Raw genomic sequence first — 23,559 nt, 5'->3', positions numbered from 1 at the left:
CCCCCCCCCCCTGGCTACGCCACTGGGTGAAACGTTTTTTCCGCACGTTCCGCCTCCGTGCAAGTTTACCCCTGCGTTCTAACGGCGCTTCGGCGAGGCTATAGTGCCTAGAATATAAGTATATTCTAGGCACTATAGCGAGGCCAAATGAAAACGCGCTAAACGTCTGAACGCACTCGCTTGCCCACGAGTTCGTAACTCGAAGGAGCGCTCCGCGGCGTTCAATTCGACATAAATACAAGGGGTCAGGCAAGGAGACACCCGAAAGGCGAAGCACCAATGGCGATAGCAACTTAGTAGAGAGCTATACGGAGTAAGGATAGTAGTTTTATCAGCTGTATAAACTTGGAGATGCAGCAGCACCCGCAACGCGCAGAACTGTTGTCGACGCCGTCGCCGTTTTGCCCGCGTTCGCACCGAACGCGCGCGGCGTTGGTGACTGTCGCCAGGGCCTCTGGGGGCGGCTCGGACGTTTTCGACGAGATCAGAACGGGAAACTCGTCGAGCAGCGTCAGAAGTCTTTACCACCTTCTCGCCTCGCAACGTTTTATTGCGATAGCAATTATATGGACACTCAAAAGCAGATTTCTGCCGTCGGCGTCGCCGTCGCCGTGAGGTTCCGTATGACGTCAATGGAGATGAAATCGTCGCCGCGCGCCGCCGAACGCTGTATGTGCGAGTGAAAGAGCGCGAGGGACGCGCGCTTTCACGGGGAGTGAACGCACGGCGGAGAACAAACGCGCGTTCTGCGCTGTGCTCCCTTAAGGGCTGCAGAAGTAGGCGTCTCTTTCCTCCTCTACAATCACCATATATGTAGAGTAAACGTACCTTCTTCCGACGCGCGAAAGGCTGTGGGGGAGGGGGGGAGGGGCAGGGAAGGGAGGCGACGTTTAGCTGCGGCACCAAGTGCCTATTTATATCAGAGTCTCCGGCAACAGTCACCAACGCCGCACGCATTTTGAGCGAACGCGGGCAAAACGCCGGCGGCGTCGACAACAGTTCTGCGTGTTGCCGGTGCTGCTGCATGTCCAAGTTTATACAGCTGATAAAACTACTATCCTTACTCCGTATAGCTCTCTACTAAGTTGCTATCGCCATTGGTGCTTCACCTTTCAGGTGAAACTGCAACAACTTTTTTGGGGGACTGGAACTGGGGGTTGCCTGAGTCTGGTCCAGGAGTGGGATCAGGCCATAGGCTTGGTACGGTTGGAGGGCTGTTTCAGGAGATGGCTACGGTTTCAGGCTGTTTCAGATGTAGCACCTATATAGTGCAGAGGAGTAGTAGATGTGCTTGGGCACCCAGTCTTGTTCGAAAAGTCATGTTCGAGGTAGTGGTGTCGGCGTTGTGGATCGGAAGTGTTGATGAGGACGACGTGTTGGAGGGTGTTGATGATTACGGTGTCTGGCTTGGCCTCTTGGTGTCCGAGGCGGGCTGCTTGCAGAATCCCATCGCGAAGCGCAACGCCGTTCACGGTCCGAAGGTTGAGGCCGCCACGGGGACGGAGGATGATTTTATGATCGTTGATGGGTAGCTTGGGGTGGCGTAGGGCAGAGAGTTGGGGCTCCTCGCCAGAGCTTGAGGCGTAGATGGCTGCATACATTTTCGGCAGCGACGGAATTCGGAGTAGCGGTGGAGCGGGAGTTGCGAGTCGAGCTAGGATGAGTTGGCTAGGATGAGTTTATCCGGTCGTAGGGGACAAAGTCGGGTCTCCTCCGCGCCCCGCAGGCCCGGTTTCGATTCCCGCCCAGATCAAAATTCACCTATTTTTCTTTTCAAAGGGATTAGTTTACTTTCTTTACATGAACCTGCCTGCTAAATTTGTCATCAATTTGAGCATTTTTTACGCGTTTTTACTCTTTGCCGTCGGCCATCTTTGGTAGCGTCAATCGGTCACGCCGCCGACTACAACTACGGGTTTTCGCGTAATGGGGCATATAATGCTTTCGCATTAAAAAAGTGGAAAGGAATCGGCCCCAACACGGAGCCTTGCGGCACACCAGACGTAGCAGCAACATCATGTTAGCAACTACCATTCAAAACAACTCTTCGACTTATACCTGTGTCACACGGGTACATTTGGAAGGCCTTCCAGTCGACGGCCTTCGAAACGCCATAACTCTATCGACTCGAAGGAGTTGTCGCGCTGCTACACGGCACTTTTGAAAGGCCGTTGAGTGGTTCAGGCGTTTCTCGCAAAATTGTGTGGCGCTGCGGATCTTTATTTTCGTTTTCATGTAACCAAAAGTTAAAGAACATTAAAACCACTTAAAAACGCTATAATTTATTTTATGTTGCGAAATGGCGGCGATATGACGGAATCCGGTAACAGATGGAGTAGAGGGAGAGTGTACTAGACAACATGGAGGAAGGAATGAACACAAGCACGTCGCTGTTGTCGAGAGTATGTGCAGTTCGCACATATGAAGTGGCGAAAATAGTTTATTGAATAATAATTAACACTCATGTATAGTATTTTTAGAGCATTTTGGTTGGATTTGTTCTTTCTAAACATGAGTACGAGCACACTGTGAACGAGACGGCATGTTCGCGCTGTTTCCGCTTCCGTTGCTCAAAGGCCATCCAGATTTCAATAGAGTTGTAGGGTGCTCCGTTGACTCGATAGACTATTGACTCGGCGGCCTGCAAACCGCACGTGTAGCAGCTCGAACTTGACCTTTGAGTCAACTCACTATCGGTTGGAAGGCCTTCCAAACGCCCGTGTGACACGGGTATTACTTACTTAACAACACGGAGTTACAGCCTGTATATTCGTAAAAGTATTCACGTGTTCATAGTACCGCTAATCTTACCTGGTCAACCTATTACCGCTAATCTTACCGGGCATATCGATATTAGTAACACTGCGGATCGAACGTTGGGTTATTGGCTCCTGTACACTTATAATACCACCCTCCTCTCTCATGTTACTATAGAAAACACTAATAGGAACAAAATTTGAGTATACATCCAATGTGTGAAATTCCATTGTATTTATTACCTCATTAGAACTGAAATTTACTCCACTCGTTTTATATGTTCAACTTATGATTGAATAGCTACTCTAACCCCAAATAAAGCTAAAGTTGAATTTGTAACCCGTAAACTGATACAGTCGAACCCGGATATATCGAATCTGAGGGGGATCACAAGAAGTTCGTTATATAGGTAATTCGGTATATAAAATAATAGGCCCTCGGGTAAGCGGTGGCTTACCGGTTAGTGCATCTGAGAGCCGCTAACTTACTGCACGCAACATGGGGGGGAAAAAGCAAGCACACTTTATTTACCCGCAAAAAAAAAATGCTGGTTCACTTTCAACTTCATTGAAAAGTCCAAGCTGATTCTTTCTTTACACTTGTAGCGGCCATCGCTTGCGGAAAATAAACTCGTGAATAGGAACTCAACCCACACTACGACGCCTCCAAAATCGGATAGAAGGAATGTTGACGTCCGAGGTAGCATGAGGGCTATCTGAACAGCCTGACGGGGCTCAACTGACTGCACTATCTCTTCTCCACCTCCAGGTGCCAGAATACCTCAAAGTGTACAAAGGAGTGCACTATGAGGTCTTCTGCGTGGCGCCACGTTCGATATATCGAATGTGCTGGTGAACGAGCGTTCTTTATACGCGTGCACCAGCCCGATACATTTGCATGGAATTTTCAAGGGGATTTTACAGCTGTTCGATATACAGAATAATTCGTTATAAGTTGGCTTGATATATCCGCGTACGACTGTATCTCTGTCACCATATATATGGCATCGTATTGATCAGCTGTACAAAATACGTATCAGATTTAGTCACATTAACTTCCTTCAGCTTTTTCTGGCCTCACACAGCCCTTGAATGGTATCGCCTCCCCAAAGAAATCATAAAGAGTACAAATAAACGCAAGTTTCATGCAACATCAACTACCGTACGTTGTGTAATCTGAATTTGTTAATTACTTACTAGGTGCCTTTTAAATTCTTTGTAAGGTCAGGTAATATGGTATAATTGTAAAGCTGCCTTCGTAGTGCGCACTGAACTTTTTTCCACGTACCACCAGCTAAAATTATATGATTTGAAACTTACTTTTTAATCATTGCATTATTTGTTTAGCCTGCTCAACCCACTTCCTTCCGTAATGCCTTCGAGTGCTGACGGCGCAAATAAATAAATTATTAAACTGTAAAAAATATTTTTTGGATGAGAGGTGGTCACCTCCGGCAATGTTTCATCATCATCATCAGACTATATTTATGTCCATGGCAGGACGAAGACCTCGCCCAGGGATCTCCAATGACCTCTATCCGGCGATGTATAAAATATGCGCATTATTTAAAGCTACATAGTTTAACACTACGTAGCTAAACTCAGTTATTCTTCTGAAATAACTAGTCAGTTGTTCCTCTTAGCCGCTTATTTTGTCTGTACATGAAAGTCTCTCGTTTTATTTGCTCAAATGACAACGTAATTAACAAGCTTTTGAAACTTATATCGCTTTGGTAAATAAGTTGCTCTGTGTTTTTAGATTCACGCGCTAAAATAAAAAAAAAACGTACATTGCTTTACAAATGCAGTGGATGAAATTGCCACGAAAAGACAAAGCCGTGTAATACATTTGAGCTTTTCATTACATGCCTATAGCCAGGAAGTTTATGCAACCAAATGATTCTGTATTATTACATTCTCAAATTCCGACGGCATTTCCCCTATGTGGAGAAGCCAGCTTGCAACTTTTAAATGATTCACAATTCGACTTTGTGATGTTTCGACCTTATATTCGATAGAGAGAAATGTGCATGACCAATAGGAACACATGTTGGAGGCAAAAATTCTTAGCAAATTTTGCAAAATAATCTGTGTTTACCAACTGAACAGCATATTTCTACCCTGGAACAGATAGGAAATCGAAATGAATCACATGCATAAAAGATTGCAGTGCGAGTATTATGAAGTACAGTTTCAGTTTTATTTCTTTCAATTTATGATATATGATAGTTGATGTGAGGACTTCAATTTCCTGTTTTATGTTTAGGCTACTGACACTGCACAAACTATATTTTTTGTCATAATACGGAATACAGGCCCAGAGTGCGGCTCATAAACACATCGGGATAATGACGTGTAATTTGTGGATACATTTCTCGCTATGGGTAATATAGGAGCCCCTTTCTCGCAAATATGTCTTGGTTGAGAGCGCGTGTGCTGAAGTAGACTGATTGTCCGCGCTTTCCGTGCAGCTACCGAAGCGACTGTGACAGCCTTTCGCTGTTTAAAGGTTTAAGCCTTTCGGATGCCAAGCGCCTGAAATATACACAGACAACGCGCTTGTCCAGAACCAGAAAGGTCGCAAGCATCATGCGAAGGGAGGGATTACCCTTGTACGGGTTAGTTGCATCCTTGAAGCAAAAAAGAAAAACCGGGGAGTGACAAGTCATTTTTAACGACGGGCTGTCGCTCTTATCGTTATCACAAATGACGACTTGCGGCAACGTACTGCGCTTTGTCGGGAAGCTGTTATGGCTCATTCTTTAGAAAGGGTATTTATTTTTTTCCGCAACGTAACTTACGTCATCGGGGCAGATTTTAAAACATAAAGGTCTTGGGTCAGGCGGTGATACCTAGGTGACATGAACGCCCGAGAAAAATGGACTTGTGCAGTCACTTTCTTTTGGAAGCGCTGATAACGTTGTAATTTTAACCACAATAGCACTTCGTACATGGCATTTTTCCTAACAGCTTAACAGAAGGCTAATCAGTCCTCATATTAATAAACATATAACTTTTTACCAGAGACACTCTCAGATGACTTCAATATATTTACAATAAAGGGCTCCATAATTTCCACCATGGCTTTACGTAGGTACGTTGGCGCACTTCATGCAATAACCCAGTCAGCCTACTCACATATAGCGCATTACTAATCACATCTACCATGGCCTCGGCTACATCCCAAGAAACAATTTCCTACCTATTTTGATTACTTAAGACTGGGTAGGCTTAATACAGGCCAAAATTCGAATAGGAATGCGTAGTATGGAATTAGTATGGAACCTGCAGTGATCTAGAACGTATGCATTACACTCGAGTCTGTCCAGAATTAGACAGTAACATTCATTTACTCTGACTATTCATCTATCATCAGTGTTAATAAACTAAACGCATGCTGTGCCGACCTTTCCCCCCACCTCACCCCAAATTCAGCTGGGCGCAGGCTACCACCCTGCGTCTGCTACAAACAAATACGTACCCTTCACTCGCCCGCTTCCACCTTATATTCCCTGAAGTCTACAGTACACCCAACTGCCGGTGCTTTGGCACTCACCCGGCTACGCTCCCGCATGTGCTGTTGGAGTGCCCAGCCCTGTACACATGCATTAACACCACGACCCCCTCGTCGAGGTTGCGTGAGGCTCTGTGGAGCTCCGCCCTCGACGACCAAACCTGGGCGACCCAGCAAGCCCGTGAGGCGGCGGCGAGGCAAGCCCTCGACGTCCCCTCATGGGAGGCTTAGGCCCGGCCACCATAAAGTGCTGGCTCTACAATAAATGTTTATTCCTCCTTCTGAGCTTCTATCGCTAGGTTTGCGTCGTGAAGTCGCCTGAGCTTGCACAAGTTCTACAATTCTACGCTCCAATATCCCATCACCAAGAGCTCGGCGCTTGTCATCACGAATAAGCTAAAAAGCAACCTCGCCTTCAGAACGTATAGTCAGCGTCACAAGCTTTCGTACCCCGGAAGGTGAAAAAATATTTATATTTCTACGCCTTAGTCACGCATCGTAGTATTCGGATTTACAGCGTATACTGGTCTAGAGTAAACAAAACAAAAGTTTTGCATAGTTTTATTGGCTGCGGGGTAGCTGCGTTGAAGATGAACTTATTCGCAGAACCTCGGCCGCGTAAACTTTTGGCGGCGACTGTGCGATTGAACACCTGCATTTTCTTTATTCTGCACACAATTTTTTTTAATGAATGGCCTTCCAGCCAACGTCATGCAGTGCTTACACCTGGTTAATTTTCAGGACAGCAGACTCAGACATGACTTATTAAGTAGAAGAAGTGAACATTTCACAAGCAAAAAAGCTTGTGAAATGTAGCACGTCATTATTATCACCAATCAGGTGTAATAAATATGTAAACAAATAAAGGATAATAACATTGCCTATGAAATTTTACTAAAATTTCAGGACTACTTCAAAACTTCGCCTGTTCGTCTTGTGTACGTCCCTATACTTTCTAGCAAACTAAAAGGGAGAAATTCAAGGGTGAAATTGACATCTCTTGTGGCACCATGGCAGAAAAGGGAAGGTGTAGCTTAGTGGGCCCATATGAAAAGATCAGCTGCGATTGTGCTACTCACGCACAAGGAACGACACTTTTGTATTCTTTTTTTACAGGCAGTAAAGTGATAAATGGTGTCCATGGACGCTGGAGTGATCATGACAATACCACCGTACCGATATGGGTGATAAACGATTCTAATAAGGGAACATTTCTGCAAGCCTCACGGTCCTTTCTCATGTTTCTTCAATTGTCCAAACACGTTAAATTTAGCGTAGGAGAAAATTCTTACAGAATTACTGAAGAATTGTACCAGTAATTATATCATGGTGCTGCGATCTAATTCAGCAATAGAGTTAGTTAAGAACAGAACAGCAGAATGCCATAGTAACTTTGGTGATTCTAGCCGAAAAAAATGTCTTATTGCAACGCTTTCTGGGCATAACTCAAAAAGGGTGTGGTCTGTGATTGGAATAGTTCTCTATTTTTACACGACAAACTACATTAACACGCCCCGGTGCCAATACTCCTCTGCGTACGTCGTGGTAAAAGGATATGAAGACCTTTAGTATTTCGGGAATTTCGTGAAGGTATATGGGAATGGTTCAAATGATAAGACACGTGCGCTGCATATTGAGGATAGAATGTTTATGTTTCGAGGTATTGGTTTGTACTAAGCAAAAAAGCTTGTGAAATAATTCGGACAGCCTTCATTTGCACCGAAGATCCGGTACGCAAAAATTCTGCTTTGATATAATGCAAATATACTTAGTCAAATAGCTTCTGTATTCCTTTGTAAGAATACTACGTCTGGGGCTGCAGCCAAGTTTTCTACTTCTGCGTCTTTTAATTGCACTCACGGGAAGCTATTTATTTTTGTGGTACGTTTCAGGCTGAACAAAAGTCGCACAAACACGCCTTTCCATGACATAGCTGAATAGGCAAAAATATTTCTTAGTAATGTCTTCATAAATATTTGCCTTAAGAAAGAAATTAACTTTGAAAACACAAAGTTGGGTTTATTGTCTAAAATACATTACACCTAAAGTGCAAAAGAAGTTTGGAAGCACGTTCGCATGTTCACGAAACCAGGCAGCTATTTTTTTATGAAGACGTTGGTACAGTAGAAGGAAACGAAACAAGAACCGCAACTAAATGAATGATGATGATGATGATGATGATTTATTGGCATCCCCTTTGAAACGGGGCGGCGACAAATAGTCACCTAGCCTGCTTGATTTAATCAGGTATACTATACATGTTCTTTATCTAGCATTTTTGTATACCTATCATTATTTTTCTTTTTCAAAAATTTACCTTGTACCACTGCCTATGATTTTAAGAGATCAGGTCGCATCCATCTTTTCCCTACTTTTTTTCCACCAGTACTCTAATCGTCTCTTGCTGATCTCTACGGCTGATCTGTTTATGTTTCCTTCCACTTTAAACCCAAGCGCTTCTGGGAGTTGCACGTTACGGAGTTGCACGTTACAAATGCGTTTCGGAATATGCCGTCTGGCGGGAAACGGCCAAACTAAGCAGCGACAAAGTGATAAAAAAAAGCGGCGCCGCTGGCTTCGAACCTGCGAACTGCCAATCGTGGTATCAGCGATCCTAATCGGTGGCCGCGCAGAACGCTCGGCTATCGGTTTGAGGGCTGCCGGAGGCAAAAACTAGGTTTATATACGTACCACAATAAATTATGCGACCTTGTTATGAAAACTGCGATCTTGGAACGACTTTTTTGCCATTTCAAGAGTTGCTGCTGCAACTAGCTGAAAGCCGAGTCATTGAAGTTGATAAATCCCCAATAATACGTCGATCGATGCAATAGGCTCAACGCAAATTGCTTTTTTACTGGCCAAAAAAGCCTCCAAAATTTGGCCTTTTCCATAGACTCCCATACTTCGAACTTCGCCCGCAATTTGGAACGGGTTTTCTGTCGTAAGTAATGGTACCACTTGCATGAGATGTCGGGCTAAGCTCCTAGAGCCTATTTCCACGATAATATTTTGAAAGATGGCTTCTATGATTAGTTATTTGGGAAAAACGACGCTCTCCCATAGAAAATGCGCATGTTTTCAGAGGCGGCCGCTAGAGGCGCTGTTCGGCGATGTCCCAGATTCCTGGTATTGGGCGCGACGACGTACTTCGTGTTTCTGCTGACACTGTAACGCTTCCTCCACGAGCCAGTGTCCTCGTCGACGTCACATGCTGTGGCTTACGCGATGGAGAAGCGGTGGCCGAAAGTAACTTGGAACACCTACTGAAGCAAGGTATTTGTGTGGCTCGCAGTGTTATACAGATTCGTGCGGGTCATTCGCAATTGCTTTTTACCAACTTTAGCTGCGAGCACCAACACCTGTTCCGCGGCACTTCGTTAGCGTTTGCAGGCGCAATAGCAAACGTTAACAACTGTTTCACGTCAGAAGTAGTGGAGGCAGCAGACACGTCTCTGGGCCATCTCGACATCAATTCTGAACTGTCCAACGAAAGCCAGACAGCACTGCGCAAGCTCTTGCTTGAATTCAGGACCTGCTTCGCACATTCTTCCAAGGTACGCCAGGCTGCCATCACTAAACACAGGATCATCACGTACGAAGACGCACGCCCGATACACCAGTAGCCTTACCGCGTGTCGGCAAGAGAACGCGAAGCCGGGAGATCGGCAAGAGAACGCAAGTCCGGGAGATGCTTGACGATGGCGTCATCGAACCTTCCAACAGCCCGTGGTCGTCTCCGGTCGTTCTTGTCAAAAAGAAAGACGGGACGCTACGCTTCTGTGTCGACTACCGCAAGCTCAACAACGTGACTAAAAAGGACGTGTACCCGCTGCCGCGTATCGACGACTCGTTAGATATACTACGGCGTGCCCACTATTTTTCTTCTCTCGATTTAAAAAGCGGGTACTGGCAAATCGAGGTAGACGAACGCGACCGCGAGAAAACAGCCTTTGTGACTCCAGATGGGCTCTATGAATTTCGAGTGCTTCCTTTTGGCTTGTGTTCAGCCCCGGCGACTTTCCAGCGAATGATGGACACTGTCCTTACTGGATTGAAGTGGCAGGCCTGTCTTGTGTACCTGGATGATGTGGTCATCTTCTCTGAAACATTCGAGCAGCATCTTCACCGCCTACGGAGTGTGCTAGAAGCCATCCGATCGGCAGACCTCACACTTAAGCCCGAAAAGTGCCACTTTTGTTACGAAGAGCTCAAGTTCCTCGGTCACCTAGTAAGCACCAAAGGGGTCCGACCCGATCCAGACAAGCTTGCCGCTGTGGCCGCGTTTCCAGTTGCTGCCGATAAGAAGGCCATCCGGCGGAGCTTCCTGGGTTTGTGCGCCTACTATCGCCGGTTTATTAAAGGCTTTTCGAAGATAGCGGAACCCCTGACACGCCTTACAAGAGACGATACGCCATTTGTGTGGCATAATGAGCAACAGGCAGCGTTTGCTGAATTACGACAGCGCCTTCAGTCAGCACCCGTTCTTGCACATTTTGACGATGATGCTGATACTGAGGTGCATACCGACGCCAGTAGCATTGGCCTTGGTGCAGTGCTCGTCCAGCTTCAAGATGGAGTGGAAAGAGTTATAGCGTATGCCAGCCGCTCCCTGTCCCGTGCCGAGGCGAATTATTCGACTACGGAGAAGGAGTACCTCGCGGTCGTGTGGGCGATCATCAAGTTTCGCCCCTATCTCTATGGTCGTCCCTTCAAAGTAGTGACGGACCACCATGCCCTCTGTTGGTTGGCAAGCATGCGCGACCCTTCAGGACGACTGGCACGGTGTAGCTTGCGGCTACAGGAATTTGACATCACCATCGTTTATTAGTCTGGTCGTAAGCATGAATACACTGACACGCTGTCCCGCGCACCCATTGATCCTGCCAGTCAGGAAACAGAGGATGATGACGGCTTCCTGGGCGCCATTAGTTCGTCGGACTTGAGCAGACGGCAGCGTGACGACGCTGAGATTCGACCGATCATCGATCATTTAGAGGGTCGCGACACAACCATACCACGCCATCTGTCCCGCTCGCTGACGTCCTTCTGTCTGCGAGATAACGTGCTTTATAAGAAGAATGCTCGTTCGACCAGCCGTGCTTACCTCCTGGTGGTTCCAAGGGACATGCGCGACGACATCCTCTTCGCTTGCCATGACGAACCAACATCTGGTCATTTAGGCTTTTCACGAACACTCGCTAGAGTAAGCGAAATGTACTATTGGCCCGGGCTTTCGGCAAGCATCAAACAGTACGTTAAAGGCTGTCGTGAATGCCAGCGCCGCAAGACACCATCCGTTAAACCGGCTGGCTTACTTCAGCCAATTGAAGCACCTCACACGCCTTTCGACCAAGTCGACATGGACATTCTCGGACCGTTTCCACTTTCTGCCGACGGCAACAAATGGGTGATCGTCGCGACTGATTATTTAACACGCTATGCTGAGACGCAGGCGATCCCATGAGCCACGTCCTCAGAGGTAGCGCACTTCTTCATGCGCCACATCGTCTTGCGTCATGGTGCTCCCTCCACTTTAATAACTGACAGAGGGACAGCATTCACAGCGCAGCTTATGGACGAGGTCTTTGAATAGAGCAACACCAGGCATCGCAAGACGACCGCGTACCATCCGCAGACCAACGGACTTACCGAGCGACTGAATAAGACGGTCACAGACATGCTCGCAATGTACATCGACGTTCAACACAAAACATGGGATCGGTTCTTGCCTTACGTGACCTTCGCGTATAACACCGCCGTGCAAGAGACGACGCGCTTCACGCGCTTTCGCCTTCTCTACGGTCGCGAAGTCCAGACGAAGCTGGACGCTATGCTGCCGTGTCAAGACGCTGACCTATTAACAACTGGCGCCGAGGAATTTGCAGAGCTTGCTGAGGAAGCTCGGCAGCTCGCGCGGCTGCATATCGGCCAGCAGCAGCAGGCAGATGCACGACGCTACAACATCCGCCACAGGGACGTGTCCTACAACCCCGGGGACCAAGTTTGGGTGTGGACCCCCGTTCGCCGTCGTGGCCTCTGTGAAAAGCTGCTGAGCCGGTATTTCGGTCCGTATTAAGTGCTCCGCCGCGTCAGTGACGTACACTACGAAGTAGTTCCGGACACATCATCGCAGACACGGAGTAGGACACAGTGTTGCCAGGTTTGGCTATATATAGCCAAATTGGGCTACGGGAAAAATTTTTTGGCGTCGACTTGGACGAGTTGGCTATGTGGCTATATTTGGGCTACTGAAAATCTGCGACTTGGCTGTGTTTGGGCTATAAGTGGCGCCCTAATTCATGCTCCAGAGGTGGCTCTGATCGGGTAGAAGAAAATCTCGAAGGCTGTGTTGTAGCTGGCTGAGACGGCCGCGTGGCTGTGCGTGTGTGCGTGCGCGAAATGACCCCCCCCCCCCGCCTTTCTTTCCTTCTCTGGACTGTTGTCTGAGCCGGTGGCTTTGATCCTTGATGCACTTAAACTTACACCCTGCTTGGCCGTTAGGCACCCGATCCCCGGGCATCGGGATGAACCTGGCAGTAGTGGATTTTTCACAGTACACTGTACTAACATGGCTATGCTCAGGAAGGGAGAAGAATAACATAGCGTAGGGGTCGTCGGGCGATCGTGGAGCCGACATGAACGAAGGGAAGCACGGGTGGACGATACTCTCCAGTGTGTTCATGGCCATGTCTTCTGGATGAAGCATCGCGACGGGCACAGCTTTCGACCTACTCCACCTTTCTGGCGCGAAGCTGTACTGCCATTTTCCTTTTCCTGCTAGATGAATTTTTCTTCGTGCTTAGATTCGAGATTGATTTCGATAGGTTGGACGTAAGATCGGATCCTCCTCAGAGTGGACAATCCAAACATAGGGAAGTGGGCCAAGTATGCGAGAACGTATAAAAAAGAATTGGACCAAGACCCCGAGCCAAAGGAGGGTTCTGGTGCTTTTACTTCTAGATGGTTTACCCGTAACGTCATGGATGCAATGACGTTGTGTTCTGCCAATATCGAAACATGTTGGCCACGATGACATCAGTGCACCACGTGACGTGAACTTCACCCACCGTCTTAGCTTGTGAGGTGTCGTGCTGCTGGCTCGATGACGCGGGTTTGATTCCCGGCCACGGCGGGCGCATTCCGATCAAGGCGAAATGCAGGGACACCCGTGTACTTAGGTGTACGTTAAAGAACCCTAGGTGGCCAAAATTAATCCCGAGTCCCCCACTGCGTCATGCCATATCGTGGTTTTGGCACGTAAAACCCCAGCAATTATTAGAGAGTTTTAGAATAGGGGCCTCAAACTATTGGGGGCCCAAAGAAATAGCGTCGAAGCCACTGCGCATGCGCAAGGCGCGAAATGTGCTTGGATTTTGCGTCAGGCACGCTATTTCAGCGATTTAGCAGGAGCCCCAAAAGATGCCCCAAAAGCTTTTGTCAACAAACATGGCGGCGCCCATCGAAGCGACGGCTCTAACCTAGCACAAAACTGGGCTCGATTCGTGGTAATGCGTGAAGTTCGTAAGCTAGAAGAAGTGATTGCGGTTATCGCTTTCTGTCAACATGTGTAATGAACATTGATTCATTATACGCCGCTGATTCCAAATTCAATTGTCGAGTTCATGGCTCGTAGGCCTATCACGGATTGACTTGGCTGGGTGAAGGTGCGTAAAGTTGGTTGCTGAAAACTAAGCGCAACAAGTTGCATGCTGCTAATAGAATAAGTTCTAAATTGTAATTAAAGGCGAAAACACGAAAGTCTAAATTACTTTTCTTATCATAAAATGATATATCTTATTTTAATATTTATAACAGCTTTTCCTTGACGCCGTAGTGACGCTGCAAACGCAACACGCTATCCGCAAACGCAAAACGCCTATTCCAAAACTCTTCATTCTTGCATGCCCCAACGATAACACCCGCAAAGCTCTTTGAGGCCCCAAGCTTTAGAGGCCCCTATTCTAAAACTTTATTAGCCATCGACATGGTTTGCTTTTTGACAGTAACCGGTTTTCACAGCATCACCACTGTTATCAATTTGTTGTTTACCATTGCTCTTTGTGCGCCGTCGCGGCTTTTACCATTTCGAGCGAGTTAGTTCGGGACGTGCTCGTCGCCGAAAATGACTGCGCACTTCTTACACTAGTGCGCCGGTTTGCGCAGTACACTGAATCAGACAGTGAGTGGCACCTGTTGCCTGTCCCTTTTCTTAACGCATATTCTTGGCGTGTTAGAGACCGGCCATGTTATTTAAATTGACACTATATGTCGTGTGTGTCCCAGCTAATCCGGGCCTAGCTAATTGAAAAACAAAAACAAAAAAAGCAGAAAACAAAATAGGACGATGAAACAAATAACGCGAGATATCATAGCGTAAAATAATTGTTTTAGCTCATCAAAAAAGAAGCCGTGAACACGTCGCCGTCGCAGATCGCTGGACAGCTGAACTTCTACGCCGTAGGCATAGATAACGTGAGAGATAGATGACGCTGAACATTATTTTGTGTCCACGACAGCTAAAAAGCAGAGTTCGTAGTTAGTATTACTGTAAATAACTAAAAATAATAACTCAGTTCTATCTGTCATAAAATAAAAGCAATTATTCGCTCTCATGCAGCGATTCGCTGGAACTTAAGAGCTTCCGGGACCACCCAAAAAGTATCTGTGCAAACATGATGTCGCTGTTGTTGATGCAGAGGGCCGACCGTCATGGCGGCACGGACATTTTCTTACAACCGGTTGTGCAAAAAAAAAAAGATTGACGTAGTCGAATGTGAAAATGCATACACAAATAAAATTGCAAATAAAAATGGCTATATTTGGCTACGAAATATTTTGCACTTTTTTCTGTTTGGCTACATTTGGGCTACAACTTCTTTAGCTTTTGGCTACGCCCCCTCATCGGACCTGGCAACACTGGTAGGACACAAAGACAACCGAGCTCAGACATAGTTCATGTTGTGCGCATGAAGCCGTACATTGTGCGTCCGTAACTTTTTTTGTTTTCGTTTTTTTTTCTCATTCCCTTCTTTGTTTCTACTTTTCATTTATCTTTGGGAGATTGCTTCTTGGTTCATTGACTGTGCCGGCGTGACGGCTATCTTTTTTTGTGTACTTTCGCTTTGCCTGCCTTCTTCTTTGTCTTCTACGCCTATTTTTTTAGCATCGACGCGATGCTTTTGTTCGGAGGGGGGGATATTGCCACCTGTAGGTAGTGGGTCGAGCCCAAGAGAAGAAAGAAGACCGCGCGCCCCCTTCTCTGCTCGAGCCAGTCCCGACGGTCGCGTCTTCCGAGAGCCAGCTGCTGTACGAGTTATTAAACCTTCAAGTCTACTTCTAGAGGCTCGTGACAATATTCTGCCTTCCCCATGAAGCCTTGTTCACTGACATAGTCGTTGGCCATATGCCTGTTGTAGCTAAATGAAATCAATAATAGTCAGTGAACAAGGCTTCTGTGTAGAAGCCGAAACATCCTTTCGACAAGCAAGTCGAAGCAAGTGTCAAACGTTCCGATGTCTTACGTGGTTGCCTTCTGTGCCATGACGTTATGAGAGGGAGAAAGCTAAACGAAACCTGGCTGTAGAAAAACTAGTATAAATGAGGTGTTTAGTGCACTCTGGGGTTTGCCAGTATATTTCTGGGGTTTTAGAGTCCGGCACCTTTACGTAAAGGGACAGACAACTGCTCAGAACATGAATTGAGAAAACCGCTTGTGGAAAAATAACCTATCCTACTGGTTAAAATAAGCCATGTTTTTCTCATTAAATGTGGATTTATATTTTGAATTCTTCCCCAAAAGTTGCGAAAAATGACCCTTTGTGCCCCCACATGGCAAAAACATGAAGATGCATAAGTGGCCTGAAGAGGAGGGAAAACTAGAACAACTTGGTATTGATTCATGGTAAATAAGGCACAGCGCACTGAAAACGTAGACGAAGGGAGACTTGACACACCACAAGTGATGACTTTCAACTGGAAAACTTATTGAATGAACGAGTTTATGAACACTTGAACTGTGCATGCACTTGCAAGGCAGTGAACAATTCATGACATGCACTCGTGGTTAGATCAGGTGATACTAAACAAGAATGAATTTTAAAAAAAACATCACACTGCTCTGATGTCAACGATTTGCGTGGTCTAAAAAGGAAATTTTTTTCTTGGAAGACTATTGCAGGCTGACTAATGCAACCTGGTCCTGCTTTCTGTATTCCATAGGCCTCGCAAATTTCATGAGTCAATTGGTCTGTGTGGCGAAAAAGAATCTTGGTCTGAGAGAATTCTGCAGTGCACCCGAATTGCCAAATGCGAGGCGCAAACAGTGCATTTTGGTGCTCCCTGAGGCGCACGTTTACACACCGCCCTGAATGTCCCACATACACTCGGCCACAGGTGAGGGGGATGCTGTACACGATTGCAGTGGCGCAAGGCACACGCATATTAGTGTGCCTTACAGGGCAGACATTTTTTTTGCATTTGCACCTTTCTCCACACATTTTGTAACTGCTGTGCAGATGCTACCCACTTTCTGGCTGAAAAAAAAACAAATCTATACCATGCTGATAAGCCTTCGTTTGTAGTGAAAGCGGCGCTGCCTATGTTTTTGATGAGTTGGCTTGGTAAGTCTATCTGCAGAATACTGATAACGGGGGCCAGGCAGCCATGATGTAGGTGTGTATTTGGGGGGGAAAACGCTGTACAAATGTAAGAAGGTCTGTACGACAATGAAAACTTATTGTACCAGCTTTATATTTTCAAAAGTGGTTGAAAAGGCCAAAATGTAGGCCGTTAACTGCAGTTGCACTCACTCCTGTGAAAGCAGAATGATAGGCTGCTTTCACAATTTGCGAAGCTGCAGGTGCAAACATTGCTGAGGGCTAGCTTTTGGTTACCACAAAACTAGGTCTTTAAAAACTGGTTGTCAGTCGATCGCTTTAACGCAAAATGTGAAGGTCTGAAAATATCATGTCGGTATGCCTTTAAGCCGTTCTGTTCCACACGTATGTAGATCTGGCTTTCCTGCACTCTAATGCCACATCCCCTAATTATGCATTGGGAATTTGCATGGGAGTAGAATTGGTGCGCTTACAAATGATAATGAAAGCTTGGAGAGGTAGTTACTATGAAACATAGTTACTGTGCTAAGGTTTATGAAACACAAACATGAAATGCACAGAACAGACAAGACCTGGTGCACTTCGTGTTTGTGTTTCTTCCAGTAACGCTTAGGTGTTGTAGAGCACATTTACAATTAAAGGGCATTGTGTCACAAACCTCTTCCAGCAAAAATGTTTTGCTTTGCACTGAGCTGAAAATTCACTTCACTTGGCAATAAATTATATTCTGGTAGTATTGGGTAGATTTTTCAACTTGAAAACTTTGTCACATACAATGCTGATTTCCACATCTCTGGCAATTTTTGTCTTTGGCAGCGCAAGCACCTCCTGCAAATAGGAGGGAAGTCGCTGCGCGAGGTGGCATCGAATGCCATGAAGGCTGTAATGGCGCACCCCGTCCAAGTGCTTTACAGCCTTCATATCAGGAAGGGGAAGAGGGCATTCATCAATTTGAAGGTATGCCGGATAGTCACAGGTAAAGACATGGTGTGATCATCACTGATGACGTTAACGCTATGTTAGGGTGGAAAAACAAGAATGTCAACGAAGGCAACAGGGATGAAGATCCTGTAAATGGATCAAGAATTTTCATGGCGGGGAAGGCGATAGCATTTAATTATCTACAGCATTACTTTGCGTATCCTGCATTTCGCCGCTGAGCATGCTCTGAACCTCGATTCAATAAGGTTGGCTGCGGTTGCAAATTCTGTCAGATAAACTGTGTGACTTAGCAACTTATTTCACTAAGTCTCTTGAATTCATGTTAAGGTTTTCCTTTGCTGAATGTGTTTGCCTGTTCTATTGTGTGTGATCTTTACAGTGCATGCTGTATGTACTAATTGTGGTCTTTGCATGTTTGTGTGCAGATGTCATCTATGCAAAGGGGGGGGGGGCGACCTGACACAAGCACAAGACTTCATTAAGTGGTTGCCAGGGTCTGTGGACAGCGGTGGTGGCAGGAAGAGGCGTTTCGCAGAAACGCTTGCAGCGGAGCAGCCCGATGATCCCTCCCTTCGGGGCAGGAATCATTGCTTGCCCACTGCTGTCCTCTCCCTGCCCCACCCTTGCCCTCAGGTCCCTGGCAAGTTCACCGTCGCCCTCTCCTGTCCGGCTGCTGCCCCTGCTCTTGCAGCCCCTGCCCCTCCTCCTGCTGCTGCCCCTGGAGCTGAGCACCCCTACTGATGCCTTCATCAGTTCAAGAATTGTATTGTAAATAGTACTGTAAATAGTATTCTAAATAAATTATATTTTCGTTTATGCTGTGCGTGTGTCTGCAGGAAGTTTCCTTCCCGCACTCATTTCCATCACGTTTTCTTCGCTACTAATTGTATAGGCAGTAAGCTAGCATACAAGCAACAGAATGGCTGAGTACAGGCTATGCTTGAAACACACTGGATGCAAAATGGCTGAGCACCGGATTTTCTTGAAACTCATTGGATACAAAATGGCTAAGCACTGGGTATTCTTGAAACACGTTGGATACAGAATGGCTGAGCACTGGATATTCTTGGAACACGTTGGATACAGAATGGCTGGCACTGGATGTTCTTGAAACATGTTGGATACAGAATGGCTGAGCACTGGATGTTCTTGAAACACTGGATACAGGATGGCTGTGCACTGGCTCTATGCTTGAACTACATTGGATTCTACAATGACGACCTGTACGGCCAATCTTGGCTCGCACAGTGGGTGGGCCTTGGATCGGGTTGCACTTTGCCATGATGCCAGGATTGGGCCAAAATTCGTACCAATTTCTGCGAGCATTGGACCATGCTTGGCCCAGTGGTGTCATGCTGCCTGGGTGACTGCATACTGAACAACACTGACAGAGCACCGAATAAAATGCGCGGGAAAACGATCGTGCGAGCGCGAAGGCAAGCGCATGTACGCGGAGCAGGGGAGCAATGATGATTGATGATGATGATTTATTGGCATCCCCTTTGAAACGGGGCGGCGACAAATAGTCACCTAGCCTATCACCTATCACCTAGTAAGGGTCAGCGTCGCAGCGCCCCTACCGCCGACGGGTGGCGAAACGTGCTGAGAAACTCTCCCACTGTTTCCCCGACGGGTGAGAAGGCCGTAAGAAGCGAGCGCGCGCACCAGTCGAGCCCGGCCGTGGTACTACTACCCAGCCAATGTTTCTTGCCGCCACCAGGCGCAGCTACTATACCTCAAACTCCAGCGCAAGAGGCCTATAGCCGTTTGCGTATGGGCTCCCATATAGATGGATGAATGAGGCTGAACCCTTTAAATCGTGTGGTGGCACACATACCATAGCCGTGACTATTAACATATATTGTTCTTTGTGGAGGGTGAAATTTCACCCTTGCCTTGATTTTAGCCACTAATCGGATAACTTCCGTTTGGTTATTTCTACCCGCTTAAAGTCTATTTTACCTCAACTGTCCCTAAACCCCAATGCTTTGAAAAAAAATCAGCCCCATTGCTTTGCATTGTAGGGCGAAGCCCTTTACATAAAAGTATGAGGTGTTCAGCCGTTTCCTCTTCCTCTCCGCACGCACCGCACAACGTGTCTATACCTTGGTACTTGACTCGGTACATCTTAGTCCGCAATGCTCCCGTCCTGGCTTAAAACAACAAAGAGCATCCTCTAGAATTATCATAGATATTTCTATCTATGGTTTTATCAAGACAGCATTTTGTCAAGTACTTCATAGAACCTCTGGCGGTACATGTCACTCGCTGATGGAAACACGTGAGCTGAGGAACATTCTTGATAGCGGCGTGGAGTCTTCTTTCGCCTAGCGGCTACAACACACGGGTCCCCAACTCCTACTTTTCCTGCCTCTGCCATACATACGCGGGTCACGCGCTTCATTTTGGAGTTCATCTGCGCCGAGTTCAAGCTTGGGCCATCCGACATGGCTGGTCCCTTCGCGTGCGCTGTCTCCCCGCGCGCCTAGTGTTATGTTTCCCCTGGTGCTTATACGGTGGAAAATACGCTTCCTTTTCAGCGTCAGACGAGTTCTCGCGAAGTATCGATAAGCGAAGTGCCCACTATTGGTTTTGTCGTTGGTGCTCATGCTGTGTTTGTAGCCGGTGCACATTGCAACGTCCGCAGCCGCGGTAGAAGCGAGCTCGACGTCTGTTTTCTATGTCTCGTTTTATTGCGACAGCAATTGTATCGACACTCCAAGCAAATGTTTGCTGTCGTCGTCCCCGTGATATTCCGTATAAAGTCCAAAGGTCATATGAGTGAGCGACCCATACACTGTGAGTGCGAGAAAAAGCCCGTAACACTGAGCCGTAATACTTGATGAACATTATCTTCCCACGCGCTCAATATTCGGGTTAGTTGGAGGTCACGTGATCAAATGCGCGCATGGGGAGGACAGCACGCGTCTGCTCATCTAGCCCTGCCGCAGCTGCCAATTACTGTGTGCAATTGACGCTTACGCAGCCCGCGTGCCGTATCCAGTTGTTGGTAATCATTGGCAGGTGCAGTTATCAAGGGCGAGCAGGGATGGCTGCTAACTTCATGCACGCTGTCTTCCTTCTTAGGCTGTATTTCCGCGCCCCAAGTGTTGCAGATCACATAGCCTAAGTTAATAGACAGGGGTAAAAGACAGATCGCTGACAGAGGCCGTCCTGTAGTGGACATAAAAATATTGATACGGAACAGCCGCCACAGTGTAGCTGCACTGAGAAGGAAGATGACGTGTTCCCTCTTGATAGACTTAAATCTCGTTATAGCGAAACGGTTTATAACGAAATAATGGATATAACGAAAGAATCTTAATTTCCATTGAAAATCCCCATAGAAACCCATGTGTTTAAAATTTCGTTTTAACGATAAAGTTTTATACTGATCAAGTGCTATAACGAAACATTTTTGTTCCAAAATGACAATTAACCAATCAACCTCCCGCTTTGCACACAAAATGATGATTTGTTAAAATGCGCGGCGTTTTGCGGGCCTCTTAATGCACCAATTTAAATCTTCTGCGGCTGCGCTGCACCGGCAACGCCCCAAGTCAAGCCAAGCTGACCACGCTAGCCAAGCCAAGCTGGCCAAGCCTAACTTCTGTTAGCGTGCTGTAAGCACTCGTTTGCTTTGTTTGGGAAGCGGGCGTAGGTCGTTCAGCCCGTTTGCTTTTTACGCTATGTTGCCGGTTTCACGACAGGAAAATGACTGACGGTAGCAGCTGCTCGAAACGAAAACGGAAAGTTATCGCTCTGGATCTAAAGGCAGCCATAATTAGAGCTGTTTCATCAGGGACGAAGAAAATGCAAGTGGCCAAGGACTTCGGCATCGCGCCGAGCACACTTTCTATATATACAATTCTCAGCAGCAAGGAAGTCATCATTGGCGCTGTTGCACGCGGCGTAAAAGGTACGCGGAAGAAGCTTCGGTCTCCTTCCTTTGAAGCAGTGGAAGAGGCGCTGTTCAAGTGGTTTTTGGATGCACGAGCTGCTAAATTGTCCGTGAGTGGGGCACTACTCCAGAGAAAAGCCGGAGACTTTGGCGGGTACGAAGGCGCCGAAGGTGGTCTCGAGATAGCAGCTGCTGCTGAGAAGGCCATCCTTCGCTTGAGGAAGATGAAGCAGCGAAGCATCACAGACTTTTTCGCGCCATCCAAATGAAAGGCTACGAGGCTAGCGTCGAGCGCAATGAAATCAGCTCTTGTGTTTTTGTGTTTGATCCCAGTTTTTCGCCGTTTTTCGATTAGCACTTGACTGTAGACACAGCAACTCGGCTGCGACGGGAGCTAATACCTCCGCGATGACTTACCTATAGTGAGTACGCCCTCGCATACAATAATTTGCCGTATAATAATTAGTCAGTGGCTATAACGAACTAATGGTTATAACGAAAAAAATTCGGCGCCAGTTCGACTTCGTTATAACGATATCTAAGTGTACAGCGTCGCCATTTTGGCCTCCGCAAGCTTCCCTGTAAATAAATTGTAAATAACAGCAGAACTTATAGTTGGGTGAGTTGGTACGAATTCATAGTGAAATATTTAGCGCGCACAATCGACAAGGACTGCGCGACAAGGATACGCAATCGACAAGGACACACGACAAGCGCTCGTGTGTGGCCCTTCACTGTGTCCTTGTCGATTGTGCGCGCTAAATATTTCACTATGAAATTGTAAATAGCTTTGGGCATCAGCTACACGTAACAATATGCCGATGATGATGATTAATCTAATTTTCGGAGTCGCGCTGAATCGCATAGCTGTACGAACCGTTCACCCCCACTGCCGGCGGTCATCATAATGTCAGCGTGGTGATAGCGACTGCTCGTGGTCATCGATCCAGCGAGATATTTACAGGTTTACATGGTCTGTGCATTGCACGATGTTTGTTATTTTAATTAGTAAGTAAATGTTACTACAATTCATATAGGCGATATAACCAACATACAAAATCGTGTGAGGGCCGAACTTTCTGCCGCAATTTTGACGAGCCTTACATGGGACCAGGCCATTTTATCTAATTTTTCCAACTACGAGTATGAAATCTGCCGTAAACCTCCGCGACCGCCTCCTCTCGCCATCTATAGTCGTGCACAACCTAAGCAGACAGCGGCATTTGCCCCTCAAAGGCGGATGCACACGAGCATCCACCAATGGGCGTGCACTCTAGACTGATGTCATGAGCCGGACGGCCGGTGAGTAGTAGTAATATGTGGTTATTGGGGGGAAAGTGAAGAAATAAGTGCAGTGCCGTAACTGTGTCTCTCTAGGAGGACACCTCAACAGCACTGCATGGGGGAAGGCGAGGTGTGGTATGAAAGACATGAGAGAGATAGAGACGAGGGGTGGGGCAGGAAGAAGACGGCCGGCAGAAAAAAAAAGGACAAGTAATGAAGAAGCAGATGCGGAGCTTAGAGCCGCGCTCTGAGATTTGTGGCACTGCAAAAGTCTAGCAGTGCCGAAAGGACCCGTTTGACCAGGGAGCTGGGGGCATCCGGGAAAAGTAGGTCCTTGTGACCCCGCCGACGGAGGACATGGCAGCCCGCGCTTCGAGATGGGCCGAGTCGCGTCAGCGGGACTATTTCTTTAGTCGCGGTGGAAATCGGCTGCTGCGCTTCAGTGGTCAGGGCGGGGCGCCTCTCCTGTCTTCTTAAGTTATATCTGACTTATTCTAATAGTTGCGACCCACGAAAGTACGCTGCGCGGGAAAATTCGCAGTG

The 23,559-nt window shown here is 47.0% G+C and overlaps 1 protein-coding gene across 1 annotated transcript in view; it reads left to right on the top strand.

Annotated features, from left to right (window-relative positions):
- Window positions 1-18,647, top strand: part of LOC125947057 (translation initiation factor IF-2-like) — a 550,732-nt gene extending 532,085 nt beyond the window's left edge. Inside the window, exon 3 of the mRNA XM_049671370.1 lies at window positions 18,608-18,647. The gene's annotated coding sequence lies outside the window, so the exon portion shown is untranslated. The remainder of the gene's footprint in view (window positions 1-18,607) is intronic.
- Window positions 18,648-23,559: the final 4,912 nt, after the last annotated feature.

This window comes from Dermacentor silvarum, chromosome 7 (genome assembly GCF_013339745.2).
Source record: "Dermacentor silvarum isolate Dsil-2018 chromosome 7, BIME_Dsil_1.4, whole genome shotgun sequence".
In the NCBI taxonomy this organism is placed as follows: domain Eukaryota; kingdom Metazoa; phylum Arthropoda; class Arachnida; order Ixodida; family Ixodidae; genus Dermacentor; species Dermacentor silvarum.
This window is presented reverse-complemented; position numbering and strand designations above follow the sequence as displayed.